Source organism: Triturus cristatus, chromosome 11 (genome assembly GCF_964204655.1).
Source record: "Triturus cristatus chromosome 11, aTriCri1.1, whole genome shotgun sequence".
Classification (NCBI taxonomy): Eukaryota; Metazoa; Chordata; class Amphibia; order Caudata; family Salamandridae; genus Triturus; species Triturus cristatus.
Window position 1 is genome coordinate 1,176,896,722 of NC_140594.1, and position 14,051 is coordinate 1,176,910,772.

At 43.9% G+C, this 14,051-nt stretch overlaps 1 protein-coding gene across 3 annotated transcripts in view; it reads right to left on the reverse strand.

The window, feature by feature from the left end:
• Nucleotides 1-14,051, reverse strand: part of LOC146788667 (lipoma-preferred partner homolog) — a 774,512-nt gene that overhangs the window by 325,098 nt on the left and 435,363 nt on the right. The gene's annotated exons all lie outside the window — the stretch shown is intronic.

Consider the following 14,051-nt stretch of genomic DNA (forward strand, 5'->3'; position numbering starts at 1 on the left):
CCGCGACCTTCGCGAAACATGGAGTGCGGAAAACTCCGCCAGTGGACTTACCCTGGGGCAGGACCTGGACGCAGCTGCACGGACGTCATTTAGGGGTCGCTGGCGGTCACAGCTGTGACCCCTGCCTAGTCCGTTGCGACCCTTGGCGGTTAAAGCAGAGCCAAGTACGCAGGGGCAGCTCCACATTCTCTATTTTCATCACGTTTTCTTTACACCAATAGTGAATTCTATTTTATTATTCACTATTAGTTCAATGAAAAATGGAGCACTCGGCTGGAACTTTGGTGGAAGCTGTGCAAGTAAAAATGGTTTTAACTGTATGTTGTGTGCTTGCTTGAAGGTTCAAGAGTGTTTATGAGAGAGAGAGAGAGAGAGAGAGAGAGAGAGAGAGAGAGAGAGAGAGAGAGAGAGAGAGAGAGAGAAAAAGAGAGAAAGAGAGAGAGAGAGAGAGAGAGAGAGAGAGAGAGAGAGAGAGAGAGAGAGAGAAAAGAGAGAGAGAGAGAGAAAGAGAGAAAGAGAGAGAGAGAGAGAGAGAGAAAGAGAGAGAGAAAGAGAGAGAGAAAGAGAGAAAGAGAAAGAGAGAGAGAGAGAGAGAGAGAGAGAATACTTGTCAGTGAAAGTGCATGAGAGTCAGTGACAGTGAGTGATATTACGCATGACTGAGGCCCAGTTTTACTATTCTTTGACGCAAGGCAACGCTGCACCAAAGTTACTGCACTGCTTTACGTCAAAGATGAAAAATGCACCATATCTTCGAAGATGTGGTGTACTGCTGCTCTCACTGTGCACTTTTGGCAGCGATGCGCTGATGCACAAACCCTTGCAGCATAGTGTACATTCTCTAAAGCACAGGTTGTGTGCTGGAAGGGGTCCCTTCCAGTATAAGAACTATGCATTAGTGTCTTTCCTACTTTGCATGTGTGCTGTACAATGCAGCAAACAAGCAAAATTGATGACATTTCTCCTGGTTAGGCCTACCTCGAGAAGTCAAAAGATTTTAGTGTTAAATTCCTCTTCACCAATGTTTGTAGTTCGAGATGTGTGTCAAAACCCATGGGCAGTTGCATGGGAATGCCCACGCACCACCCACAGAATGCCCACGCACCACCCATAGAACGCCCACGCACCACCAATGGAACCCACAAGAAACACCCATGGAAAGCCCACTAGATGCACAATAATGAAAAGCAGCGCAAAGAGGAATTTTGTATCACTTTGGGATACTATCCACAGCAAATCGGAGTTTGCGTCCAATACTAAATGCCACCCTAAACCTTTGTGCCGAGGTTGCGTGCAAAGCTTTAGTAACATGGTCTGAGTGTCACTAAGTGTCAAAAGTATGAGTCACATTTAGAGTGCATGCAAGTGAGTGAGAATGAATAAGAATAGGAGCAAAGGTGTACAAGATTGAGTGTTATATTAGGGTCAAGTGGTATCCCTTCTTGGAAAAAAAATCAGGGTCAGGGGTCATATCTGGTCACTTCCTGTGAAGTCATGAAGGTCAAAAATTATATGATGACACTTCGTCTACCCCTTGCATTTAATACCCATGGGCAGCTGCAGGGCACAAACTCTTCACACATCTGCCAACATAGGTGCTAGAACTAGGGGCGCAGGAGGTGCTGCAGCCCCCCCCTCCCCTGGATGAAGTAACATTCAGATGGAGAGAGAGCATTAAAAAGGCCATTATGTGTCTTTCTTCAGCAGCATTAGCTGTGCTTTCACAGACAATCGAACGTGAATTAACTTCTTTAGGAAAACTGCTGCCAACTACAGCCACCCAAAAATATTAAAATTTTTTGTTGTGTGCGATTTTTTAGGTGGAGCCTGGGCAGCGCATGCGCTGCGGCGAGGCATGCAGTATTGGAGCATGGCTTTAAAGACTTGCCCACTCTCCGCCCATATTTGTCATTGGCTTGTGTCATTGTCCTTCATAAACGCTGGCTTGCAACATGATGTTAGGGTTGTTAGTCCCTCCTTGGTACCGCCTTGTCTGCATTTGTAACCTCTCATGGCGACTGGCACTTTTATTTCTTTTGTGACACAGTATGTCTTATTTAGTCTGTAAGCACTTTCTTTAATGGTTTTCTCCTACTGCAGCCACAACGTGCTTTCCTCGCTATGCGCGCTTTCACTGTCAAGCAGCCCCGTACTATGGCGCCCGCTTCTTTGAAGTGAAATAGGTCTCGCATTTACAAGAGTTTGAGCTATTGCCATTGTACATGACAATAGCTTAAACTCTCGCAAATGCGAGACCTATAGCATTGCAAATGCTTGTTCAACTTGAAAGTAGCGACACTCTCGCTGGAGGGCAGGAATGGGTGAAAGACGACAACAATATGTCAAAGATTTTCCAATACACATGTGAATAAAAAGTTTGTTTTACTAACTGAACTTTAAAGGATCTCCGACTGCCCCAGCGGCGTGCACGGTCCACACGAGACACTAACTCTTAATAGCACAGAAGATTTTACTGGAGGTGAAAGAACCCAGAGTGCATTATGATTGCTTCCTGTGAAGCGCATAAAGTAAAAACACTCTTAATGGTTTCTTACGGATACATCTGGTGTGTTCCCTGCTTAAGAAGCAGTTAAGGTGTTTTCAGACTCCTAATGCTGTGGTGTGACGTTAGGGCCAGCGCACCCTGAGTGATAACGTCAACAGTTTTCACCAGCCCACCCTCTGCAGCCACAAGGTACAAGAAGTCAAGACAGTCGAGGTAGGACATAAAGCGCTGGTGTGCAGTAGCTCAGCGCCTCAGGTTGTCAAGTTTGTTACCAATGACTTACGAATAAAAAGGGCTTTGTGGAAGGTGACGATTGAGGTATCTTAACCAGAAATGAGGCCCTGACAAGAGTGTGTGGGAGGGGGTACTTAGCGCATCAATGCTGCAGGGGGCATATCGAAGAGACACCATAGGGCCAGGAAGAAGTGAGGTGTCCCAGATGTTGCACAGGTTGGTGGCTGATAGCTCAAGGGAGACTTGAGCCGCCACGGAAGACACTTACACAGGACAAAACACCTGCACGGGCACACACCCCTGCATGGACCGACACCGCGCTGCACGGGCAGACGCAGACACCTGAACGACCTGCATGGACAGACGCAGAAACCTGCACGGTCAGACACTTGCAGGCTCAGATACCTTTACAGTTAGTTTTTTTAGGCAGGCTGTTAATGTTGCCACGCACTTTGTGAGAGCCCTTGGAACTGAATGGAGAGTAAAGGTGGCACCCTTACCCAGGCGTCAGATGGGTTATTCTCAAACGTCGGCCTCACAGGAGAGAAGGAAGCCTACAGACCCACTGAAGACCGTAGTTCAGAAGGGCAGACGCGCTGAACAGTGGTAGAGCAAACGCATGAGATAGCAGAGGACACATTGTCTCCTGTGTGTGTGGTGGTGGCGGTGGTGGGTGGGGTGGGATCCCAGTCCCTAACTCTGCGATCCATGGACGTGCAGACCCTGAAGAAAAGTAGACAAGTGCCCTCCCAGCACTGAAAATCCACAGGTCTTCCACAACCTACACACACTGAAGGAGCAGCAGCTATGACCCAATGTAACGGTCATCAATGTATTTGAGAAACCGTACAACCCTGCTGCTCTTGCAAGATTTAGAAGCGTGACCAGCAGAGGCCAGCGGCAGGTGGGCCACGCTGGCAAGCCCTGGCGGTCCACACAAGTCAGGAGTTAAGAAGCCCCTACACCACAGAGCACAGAGTGAGACACAGGAGGGAGCTCAGATGGGCAGCAAGGTGGATGCCCTCGTGTGTATCCTCCTGAACACTGATTAACAAACTACAATGTTGTAATCTGGGGGGGGACTTGTTTTCCCTTTTTATTACACTAAAAACCAAATCTTTCAGAAAACAATAATGCGACACAAGGAGATGAAACACTGCCAACAATGCACCGGGGGAAGGGGTGTGCTGCCAACAACGCACCAGGGGGGTGCTGCCAACAACGCACCAGGGGGGTGCTGCCAACAATGCACCAGGGGGGGCTGCAAACAATCGGTAACCCTGGGCGGTGATCTCCGCTCACGGAGTTTGAGGAGATTTCTGCACTCCACGTTACGCGGAGCTCGTGGAGTTCCGAAAAACTCTGCTCTGCTTCCCTCGCTGGTGCTCATCAACATCAAGTTGGTGAGCATGGAAAATTCACCTCCTGGCGAGATTTTTCCTCACTCACGATCGCCAATGTCAAGTTGGTGAGCGCAAGCATGGAAAATCATCCTCACGGCGAGATTTCTTAATGCGGGTGGCCGGACTTCTCATCTAGAGCGCTCGCGCGTGCACACATCCGCTCGCACTGAGAAACTGTCCGTTTGCATTGAGAAAGCTGCAGCTTGAGTAAAAAATCCACTTGAGCGGCAAAAAGGAAGTAGCGCCCAGTTGCGCTGTGCATGGTGCCATTTGCAATGACTGCACAGCGCGGATAAACACCTAGCACTGAAAATCACTGCGAATCGCATTTATTCAACGCCCTCTGCTGCTTGTGGAGCTCCACGTAGCGCGGCAGAGGTTTTTTTGCACTTTACGGAGTTCTGCGTAGCGGCACTCCGGGAACTTCACCAAGGCTTACCTATCAGTAATACGGTTCCTGGTGACAGCTCAGTATTTCACGGCACTGTCTGCAATGGGTTTCCACTTGACTTGCCAGGACACGGTTCAATATTTCATGGCACTATTAGTTATAGGGTTCCCTTACGGTGTGCCGCGGGCCTTCTCAATACTTCAGGGTGCTGATGAGTTTCAGTGCCTCTGCCAGGACGCTGCCCAGTATTTCAGGACACTGTCTGTAGTGGGTTCCCCGCCATATGCCAGGCAGCTCTCAGTATTGTACTGTGCCACCTATAATGGGGCTCCTCGGATGCTCTGATAGAGCTTTAGTGACCCCATAAGGATGCGGGTCAGTGTGCCCAGATGCTCCCGGCGCTTCTGTGCGCCTGCCAGGATTGTAATATTGTCAACAACAGCGGTTCTCATTGGACTTGTACATGTATTCATGATAAAGCAGAGGCAGAATAGAAAAAATTAATTTGTGATGGGATGTAGATAAAGAGCCATACAAACGGGTCTCATGTATCCAATAGCTTTTGTAATACCCAATATATATTTCTGAGACATACAAATAAAATGTACAAAGTGTCCCAAGTGAAAAGGAAGAAAACCATTTAATATATATATATATATATATAACTAATTACAGCCAAAACGTGGCTACAGCCGAAAAATGGCTTTACCAAGTGTACTACATGTAGGGCTTGCAAGTTCGGCACCAATACTACACATTATTTTCCCCCTTTTAGTCCAGACAAAATAGCCATTAGGGGCAATTTTACCTGCAAAACTGAGTTTGCGGTATATGTCTTGACATGCACCTGTGGACTAAGGTATGTAGGTAGTACGAAGTTGCAGGTGCATGTTAGGATATTACAGCATCTACGCGCCATCGTCAATAACGACAGCACGTATCCAGTGGCTCGCCATTTCAAATCGACGCATAACAATGATCTTAGTTGTCTAAATTATTATGTGGCAGCCGCCGTCCCCAAGTTACGTCGGGGTGGTGACCGTGAAAAAGCCCTCAGACAGTTGGAATCCAAACTCATTCTGGAACTTGATACTAAGTTCCCATCCGGTTTAAATAATACTGAGGATTTACACAACTTTCTATAAACTAGCACTTTAGAATTTCATGAATTTTTCAATATCCGTTTTAAGTCCGGTGTTTTTATATTCACATATATACTCTGTGTACATACATTCCATTCCCCTTTTTTTCGATTTTTTTATATGGTGTCTGTATATTTTTACTTCTCACATTTGGATCTTTTATGCTATGACATTTTTTGTATATGGCATATTCCAGTACAATGTGATAATTTGATATTTGCTGTTTTTAGATATACAAGCACCATAATAAGTTTAATACATTTCTTGTTATTTGCACAATCACACTCCTGCGTAATTTGCACATACTACAAATGCTTTGGGTGGTTCTTTCTTGTCAAGAACACAGTCCTAGAATTAGGACAGAATAGTGGCCCTTCTGCTGTTGTTGAAGACAGGCTTGGCAGCATTATTTGCAACAATATTATTATTAATATTATTGAATAGCCTTTTCAATGCTTTTAAAATATTTATACATATTTATATTTGTTTTATCTTTTGCCTTGTTACAGATGAAATGGGATTCATGAACTGTATCAATTGCCGTCTACATAACTCCACAGTGTCATGAGATTTAACTCTGGACTTTTCTTTGCTGTGTTTCTAAGAATATATCGAATAGAAATCTATAAGGATAACATATGTATTTTAATATGTTCTTCTGTTATGCGCTATACCTGAAATGTATTCTAATCAGCAAATATGTAGAACTAAGGGCACTCTTTGTAAAGAAATAGAATGAAAACAACTATCCAAATGTTAAAACGGAAGTATTTATATTGTATATACATAGTATTTTGTCTATGTCTATATGTGGTGCGTGGTCACATGGGTGTTGGCATCACGATTTAAAAATGGTCTAATTAACTTGCCTCGTTGATGTGAACAAGGGCGAGTGACGCCCGAAACGCGTCTTCAAGAGGACTAAACAGCTTCAATAAACAACTTGTTGCTTCAAATCGGTGGTTCGTGGTTCCTTGGTGTAAAAGGCTGGTGTAATGGACGCTGTTTACTGACCGAGGACCAGGTGTGCTTTGAGATATATATATATATATATACATCTCCTTTATTCGGAACGCGCAACAAACAAACTCGTTTCGGAGCTTGTCCTTCATCAGTGTTTGCAATTCTCAATCGTCAGCCACATGTTTTAAAGTATCATGGTTATAGGCATAGACACAAAGGAGGGGTAATGCTCGTAAAATACAAGCGCCATTTTGTAGTAGTGTTTCAATAGTAACATTAATGCCCAAATTTCATGTGTATATAAACCTTTAACAATTCATAGTATATACAACGAAGTTGCTTATCATATTGATATTCGTGAACATGATTAATGTACAATTGAAATCAATTAATCTCGCCGTGTATCGGCCTAAGGCAGTGTTCTTCAATCTGTGGGGCGCGCCCCCCAGCGGGGGTGCGCCACCATTCCAGGTGGGGGCACGCACTCCACACGAAAATCTGATGGCTGATATTCGGCCGTAATGGAGGTTTTGAAAACAGCGGGATGGCAACCCTCACACCTTCCGCCCTTGATGAGCTGTTAAGAGGTGCTTGAAGGTGACTGAGAGGGAGGGGCTTCAGCTTCAGGCGCAGGGGCATCTATTCAGATGCAAACAGCCCTGAATGTGTCTCTGCAATTTAGAGGGGCCTCACACATTCCCTTTCTGCCCAGGGCCCCAAACATCCTAGAACCGGCCCTGATTACCCCGAGGCAGCACGTGGTTCACTTCACAGAGCTTAATTACTGTCACTAAATTGTAAGCAAACCTCGGTTCTGCAAACATGCAGTCTATAATTGGAATTAAATAAAGAAATGGCACAATTGCACCCACACTGATTAAACAAAGTATGGAGGACAATCAGTTAAATCAGTTATCTTGGAGTATCTCCTTTAAGTACTGTACATCACAGTGGGGGATGGCAAAACTAACATTTTGGAAAGAGAGCCTGTCTTCTCGTTGTCTTGTCCAGGAGGGGGTGAGGAGCCCTACCCCTCCATGGAATACTTGAAAACTGCATGCCCACCCCTGTGCCCACCCTGGTGGATCCTGTCCAAGTCCTGGAATGGCTCCTGCAGCGAGGGTGAAGTTCTTGATGGGCCTCTTCTCAAAAAGGCTCAGCTCAAAATTAATATGAAAAGGTGGGCGAGTGAGTAAGTGAAGGGATGGGTGGATGGCTGGATGAATTATTGAAAGGGTGAATGGATGAATGAAAGATTTAATAGATGGAGAAAGAGAGGATGGATGGATTGATGAGTGAGTGGAAGGATGGATGAGAGAAAAGGTAAATAGCTGAATGTATGGGTGGAAGGGTGGATGGATGAGTGAAAGGATGGATGAGTGAAAGGATGGATGAGTGAAAGGATGGATGATGAGTGGGTGGATGATGAGTGAAATGTTGGATGGATTGATGAATTGATAAGTGCAAGGGTGAATGGATGGAAGGATGAGTGAAAGGGTGGATGTAAGGATGGATGAGTAAGTGAAAGGGAGGGTAGATGGACAAAAGGATGAATAGATGAGTGAAGGAGTGAAAGGATAGATGGATGAGAGAAAGGATGGATGAGTGATAGGGTCAATGGATGGATTAATGAGTGGATGAGTAGATGGATGGGTGGGTGGGTGGATGGATGGAAGGAAGGATGGCTAAGTGAAAGGGTCGATGGAGAGGGAAAGGGAGGATGGATGGATGACTGAAAGGGTGGAAGGATGAGTGACTGGGTGGATGGATGAGTAAGTGAAAGGATGGCTGGATGGGTGAAAGCGTAAATGGCTGGATGGATGAGTGAATGGATGGGTAGAAGAGTAAATGGATGAGTGTACAGAGGGATAGGGTGAAAGGGTGGATAGATGGATGATGGATGAGTGAAAGGATGGATGAAGGAATGGTTGAGTGAAATGATAGATGGAAGGATACGTGATGGATAGGTTTGCAAATGGTTGAATATGTTTGGATTTGGCTGGGCTTACTTGTATACTATGGCGTGACCTCCTCTGATGTGTCTGTAAAACATACCTATTGTCCTGAAGTTTTGTCCTGAATTTTGACCTTCTGTCCTGAATTTGTGTCCTAAATTTTGACCCTTCGTCCTGAATTTTTACACTCACCGTTGGCAGTAGCAAAAATCCATCCACAGATTGACCGTCTCTGTGGTGAAAAACAGGCACACCCGTCACATTAATGTTGGTGGTGTTATTATCAATCTGTCATGTGTAAAACAAAGCATCCTAGTAAAAACAATTTGCACACATTTTATCTTGGAACATTTTGTTTGTTTTGAGCTGTGTAATAAGCCTGTCATTAACCACACCCACTCACAAATCTACAGTTCACTAAACTCCCATTGCGTTGAACATTATTTGCCGGATATGGCCCGGGATATGCGGGTGGCAGTCAATTATGTAGTGTACTAGATTCCAGAAATTTCTGTCAGGTGGTGGGGGGGCCCGACATTTCAAAAAATTCAGTTGGGGGGGCTCAACCTACAAAAGTTTGAAGACCTCTGGCCTAAGGCAACCACTCTCCAGTGATTGCCTAATGCCCCTTTGAGCATTACGCCGTATATGGGCTTGTTTTTCAAATAAACATATTGCAGCACAAATAATAGAAGTGTCATTCAACTATATATTTAAAAATCATGGAATTCATTTAAAAACTGTTGGTCAACCTGCTGTCTAGGTCCCCAGATGTACTGTCAATTCTTCCCCACTATTTAACCCATATGCACCGAAGCAGGATTTATTAAGCGAAGGCACCGTCCTGGATTTCCAACGTGGGCAAAGGACTTCTTCCATATTTGGATGTTATTAATGCACATGGCGAACCACGGATATACAGGTAAGCCAAATGTGCAATATTTAACATTTAGACTCTAATCCAGGACAAGGCGAGGGGCGAATAGCAGCATTGAATACTTTCATTTGTGAGGGGGCACGGGTTCGTAGCTCCAGCTAAACACCAGGACATAATGGATATGTTTAGCGAGACAGCGCGCAGGGAGGCGGCAGCTGGAAAGTTTAAAAAGAATAAGTTGGTCACCACAAGTCTGGGAACAACAGAGACAGGTCATGTGACTAACACCCTACAAGCACAATTTAATAAGCTCGAGAGACTATATGAAGGAGAGATACGTAAATGGTGGGAGGCCACCTCACTCCAGAATTACATCGAGGTGGAGAGAGTGTCCAGAGGGCTACATATCTACACAGTACCTGCATATGAAAATCCAGATCCACTCCTCCTTGAATCCCAAAGTAGAGAAACTGACTTATTGACAGACAATGATCTGACCACCTTAGAGGTATTGGAAGAGCTGCGCCAAGAAATATCACTAGAAAACACTAATCAAAGCGGAAAAATGACACAGAGAACCAGGTGTTTGGGCATTGAACAAGAGGCACCAAAAAGTGTGCTTAAACCACCATCACAGTTTCTACCTCAAATGCCGTTGGATGCAATAGATACGTTCTCAGACGCAGTAATAAAGAATTAAATGAAATTTCGTGAGAAAAATAAAAAAGCTTCGAATTTAAAGAGGAATTTGACTGATTTGCAGAAAGCGGCAATCATGAATTTGGCAAAGGATGAGACTACAATTTGCAAGCCCTCGGATAAGGGAGGGAATATAGTTCTTATACCTAGAGAACAATATGTGGAAGAAGCCCTCCGACAGTTGAAAAATCATGATTGTTATGAACAACAAAAGAATAATATCAAATAGTATCCTGAACTATCAAACGTTAATAAATAAATGGCATGCAAAATCTATGTTGGACCTAGATGAGTATTTATTTTTAAGATCTATGAACATGCCAACATTCTACCATCTTCCGAAAGTGCATAAGGACTGTTTGAGACCACCAGGGAGACCTATTGTCTCCTCTTTAGGGAGTCTAACAGAGAATCTTTCGAGATTTATAGATCATTTTCTTTTTCAGTCAGTCTTACAATTGTCTTCTTACATTAAGGATACCACGACTTTATTAAGCACATTGAAGGAATACAGTGGCATCCATCATATTTGCTTATTGTATTGGATATTACAAGCTTGTACACCTGTATAAATCATGTGCAAAGTTTGAACGCTGTAAAATAGTTCTTACAGAAAAGACCATTGAAATGTGTGGAACATAATGGGATGCTACTTGAATTAATTGAGTTCTGTTTGTCGAGCAATATATTTCTCTTTCAGGGAGATCTATATAGGCAGGTATCTGGAACCGCGATGGGCACCTGCTTCGCTCCCAGCTATGAGAATTTATTCGTAGGCTGGTGGGAGGAGCAGGTGGCCTGGTCATTGACCAATGAAAATTGGACAAATGAAATAGTGGCATAGTACCGATACATCGACGATCTCTTCCTAATTTGGAAGGGATCGCAGATTAAAACAGAAGAGTTTGTGACACATTTGACCAGCAATAATGTGAATTTACGGTTTACAGGCGAGATAAGTTCAGTGGCAGTGAACTATCTTGACCTTAGGGTGACGATACAGGAAGGTAAATTAACAACAGCCCTTTATAGAAAACACACAGCAGGCAACGGTACATTGCATGCTACAAGCAGTCACCCATCAAAACTTAAAAATAGCATCCCCTATGGGGAATTTCTCAGGTTAAAACGCAACTGTTCAAGAGAATGCGATTTCAACTTGGCAGCAGAAGAAAGTCCTAATCGGTTTTTAATCAGAGGGTATCAAAAGGATCTCTTGGAAAACACTTTAAATAAAGTAAAACAAATACAGAGAGAGGGTTTATTTAATAAACCGATACAGAAAAAACAAGAAGAAAACTAATTTCGCTTGGTAACAACTTATTCAGAAGATGCAGACAGTCTTAAAAAGATTATGAAACGGAATTGGCATGTACTTAAGACTGATATAATAATTGGAGCGGATATTCCAAGAAATCCATTAATCACCTTTAAAAGAGCTCGCTCATTAAAGATAATCTGGTTCATAGTCATCTAGACAACTTATCTACAAGAAAGGGAACATTAAATGAGTTGAAGGGGTTTTTCCCATGTGGCAAGTGTAAGGCCTGTGCCTTCAGCAAACAAGTATTCACTTATGAAGTGCAAGGATTGATAACAGGAACGAGAATTAACAAATCCATGACCTGTCAAACTACTCATGCTATCTATTTCCTAAAATGCCCACGTGGCCTTCGGTATATAGGCAGCACCATACACTGTGTGAAAGTGCGGGTTTCGGAACATATGCGGGCCATAGCAAAAAAGGATTTTAATTATCCAGTTGCGAGGCACTTTGCTATTAAACATAAGAGTAATAGGGATCTATTACAATTTTTTAGCACTGATTGTGTCCCATGGAACATCAGAGGGGGAGATAGGGTGTTAAGGCTAAGAAGACTAGAGTCACGTTACATCATTGACCTCCAAACAAAGACCCCATATGGGTTAAATAGTGGGGAAGAATTGACAGTACATCTGGGGACCTAGACAGCAGGTTGACCAACAGTTTTTAAATGAATTCCATGATTTTTAAATATATAGTTGAATGACACTTCTATTATCTGTGCTACAATATGTTTATTTGAAATACAAGCCGATATACGGCGTAATGCTCAAGGGGGATTAGGCAATCACTGGAGAGTGGTTGCCTTAGGCTGATACACGGCGAGATTAATGGATTTCAATTGTACATTAATCATGTTCACAAATATCAATATGATAAGCGACTTCGTTGTATATACTATGAATTGTTAAAGGTTTATATAAACATGAAATTTGGGCATTAATGTTACTATTGAAACACTACTACAAAATGGCGCTTGTATTTTACGAGCATTACCCCTCCTTTGTGTCTAAGCCTAAAACCATGATGCTTTAAAACATGTGGCTGACGATTGAGAATTGCAAACACTGACGAAGGACATGCTCCGAAACGCGTTTGTTTGTTGCGCGTTCCGAATAAAGGATACTTGCTGCAATCTGACCCCGTGAGTGCTGGTTTCCTTGTATAAAGCAGGAATCGGTTGCAAAAAATTGTATCGCGGAGCATCGCCGCGATGGAGCACCACCCGTCTGAGGAGTGACTCGCTGTTTAACGGTGCACCGAAGCAGGATATATATATATATATATATATATATAAATAATACAGTGGATCTCGGTATACAAATCAGACAAAAAATGAAGAAAAAATGTTTCCAAAGCTTTAAACAAACGACCTAGACACGTATACATATGTCTATCAATCAACCCTTTTATCAAAGGGTCTAGTTATAAGGTTGACGAGGCACTATCGAGACGTTTCGACCCTCTATAGGATATGGGGTCTCATGAGGACCAGAGAATGAACGGGACACCTGGTGGAATTGAAGGAAACACAGGGTAGTGGAAGCCAGCACATGTGTTTACAAGGTTGGAGTCACTAGAGCCCTCAGGAGAGGGCTGGGGACACTTTAGACTGCGCTCTATAACACAAGGGCGCTTCCAGTGACCACAGAGGCAGGTCAAAATGAAAGGATACTGCCGGTTGTCACTCACTGTGCCAAGGTGCTACTGAATATGAGGGGGAGGAGCCAGCCGCTGTTGGACAAGGAAGCAAGCGTGCAGCACAAACACGCTTACCATGATGGAGCAAACAGGGTCCACTTCAGCTCCACGGGCAGCATCTGATGGCGGCCAAGGACATGTATGTGCAGCCTCTCAGTGCGCTGATACAGTTACAGCACATGATGATGTCATAAGGAATCCCGTACATCCATGCGTTGTGAACGTGTGGGTGTAACACAGGGGAATGGGCACTAATGTGCCACTGAGATGGGACCAAAGCTCGAAGATTAGCCATTACCCCCTCTGAATATTGTACATTTAAACTTTCTTTAAACTGAACTCTGGAGATTAGGGGTCACAAATGAGTCTCGGGCAGGGTCACCCCTCCACCCCTCGTACTCTACCTCTCCAGCCTCTGCATGCTCAAACAAAATCTGCCTCAGCGCACTGAAGCACAAGCGCTTTTCAAAACCTCAAAATAGACCAATTTAGTAGCCGAACCTACGAGTAAAATCTTTTCTTTACAACATTTTTAACTCCTGCTATGAAAAGCTACTCATCAGCGAAAGCGCTTCGGCTCCTTATCAGGGCAACTAAGCGCTGAATAAGCTACTATTTCTGACCATAAAAGTACCGGGTTTTGTTCAATAAATACAGCACTGCTGGTTACTTTATGTAAACCAAGTGTCCTGATGATGTCACTGGTGACACCTGACAACCATTCCTGCTTTTTCCACCTGATGTGCCATGAAATGAAATGAAGAATTTATAAAGCGCTACACAGTCCCAAGGGTATCAAGGCGCTAGATGGACAAACAGGCAGTGAAGTCGATTGGTAAAGTAAGTTACTAGAGCC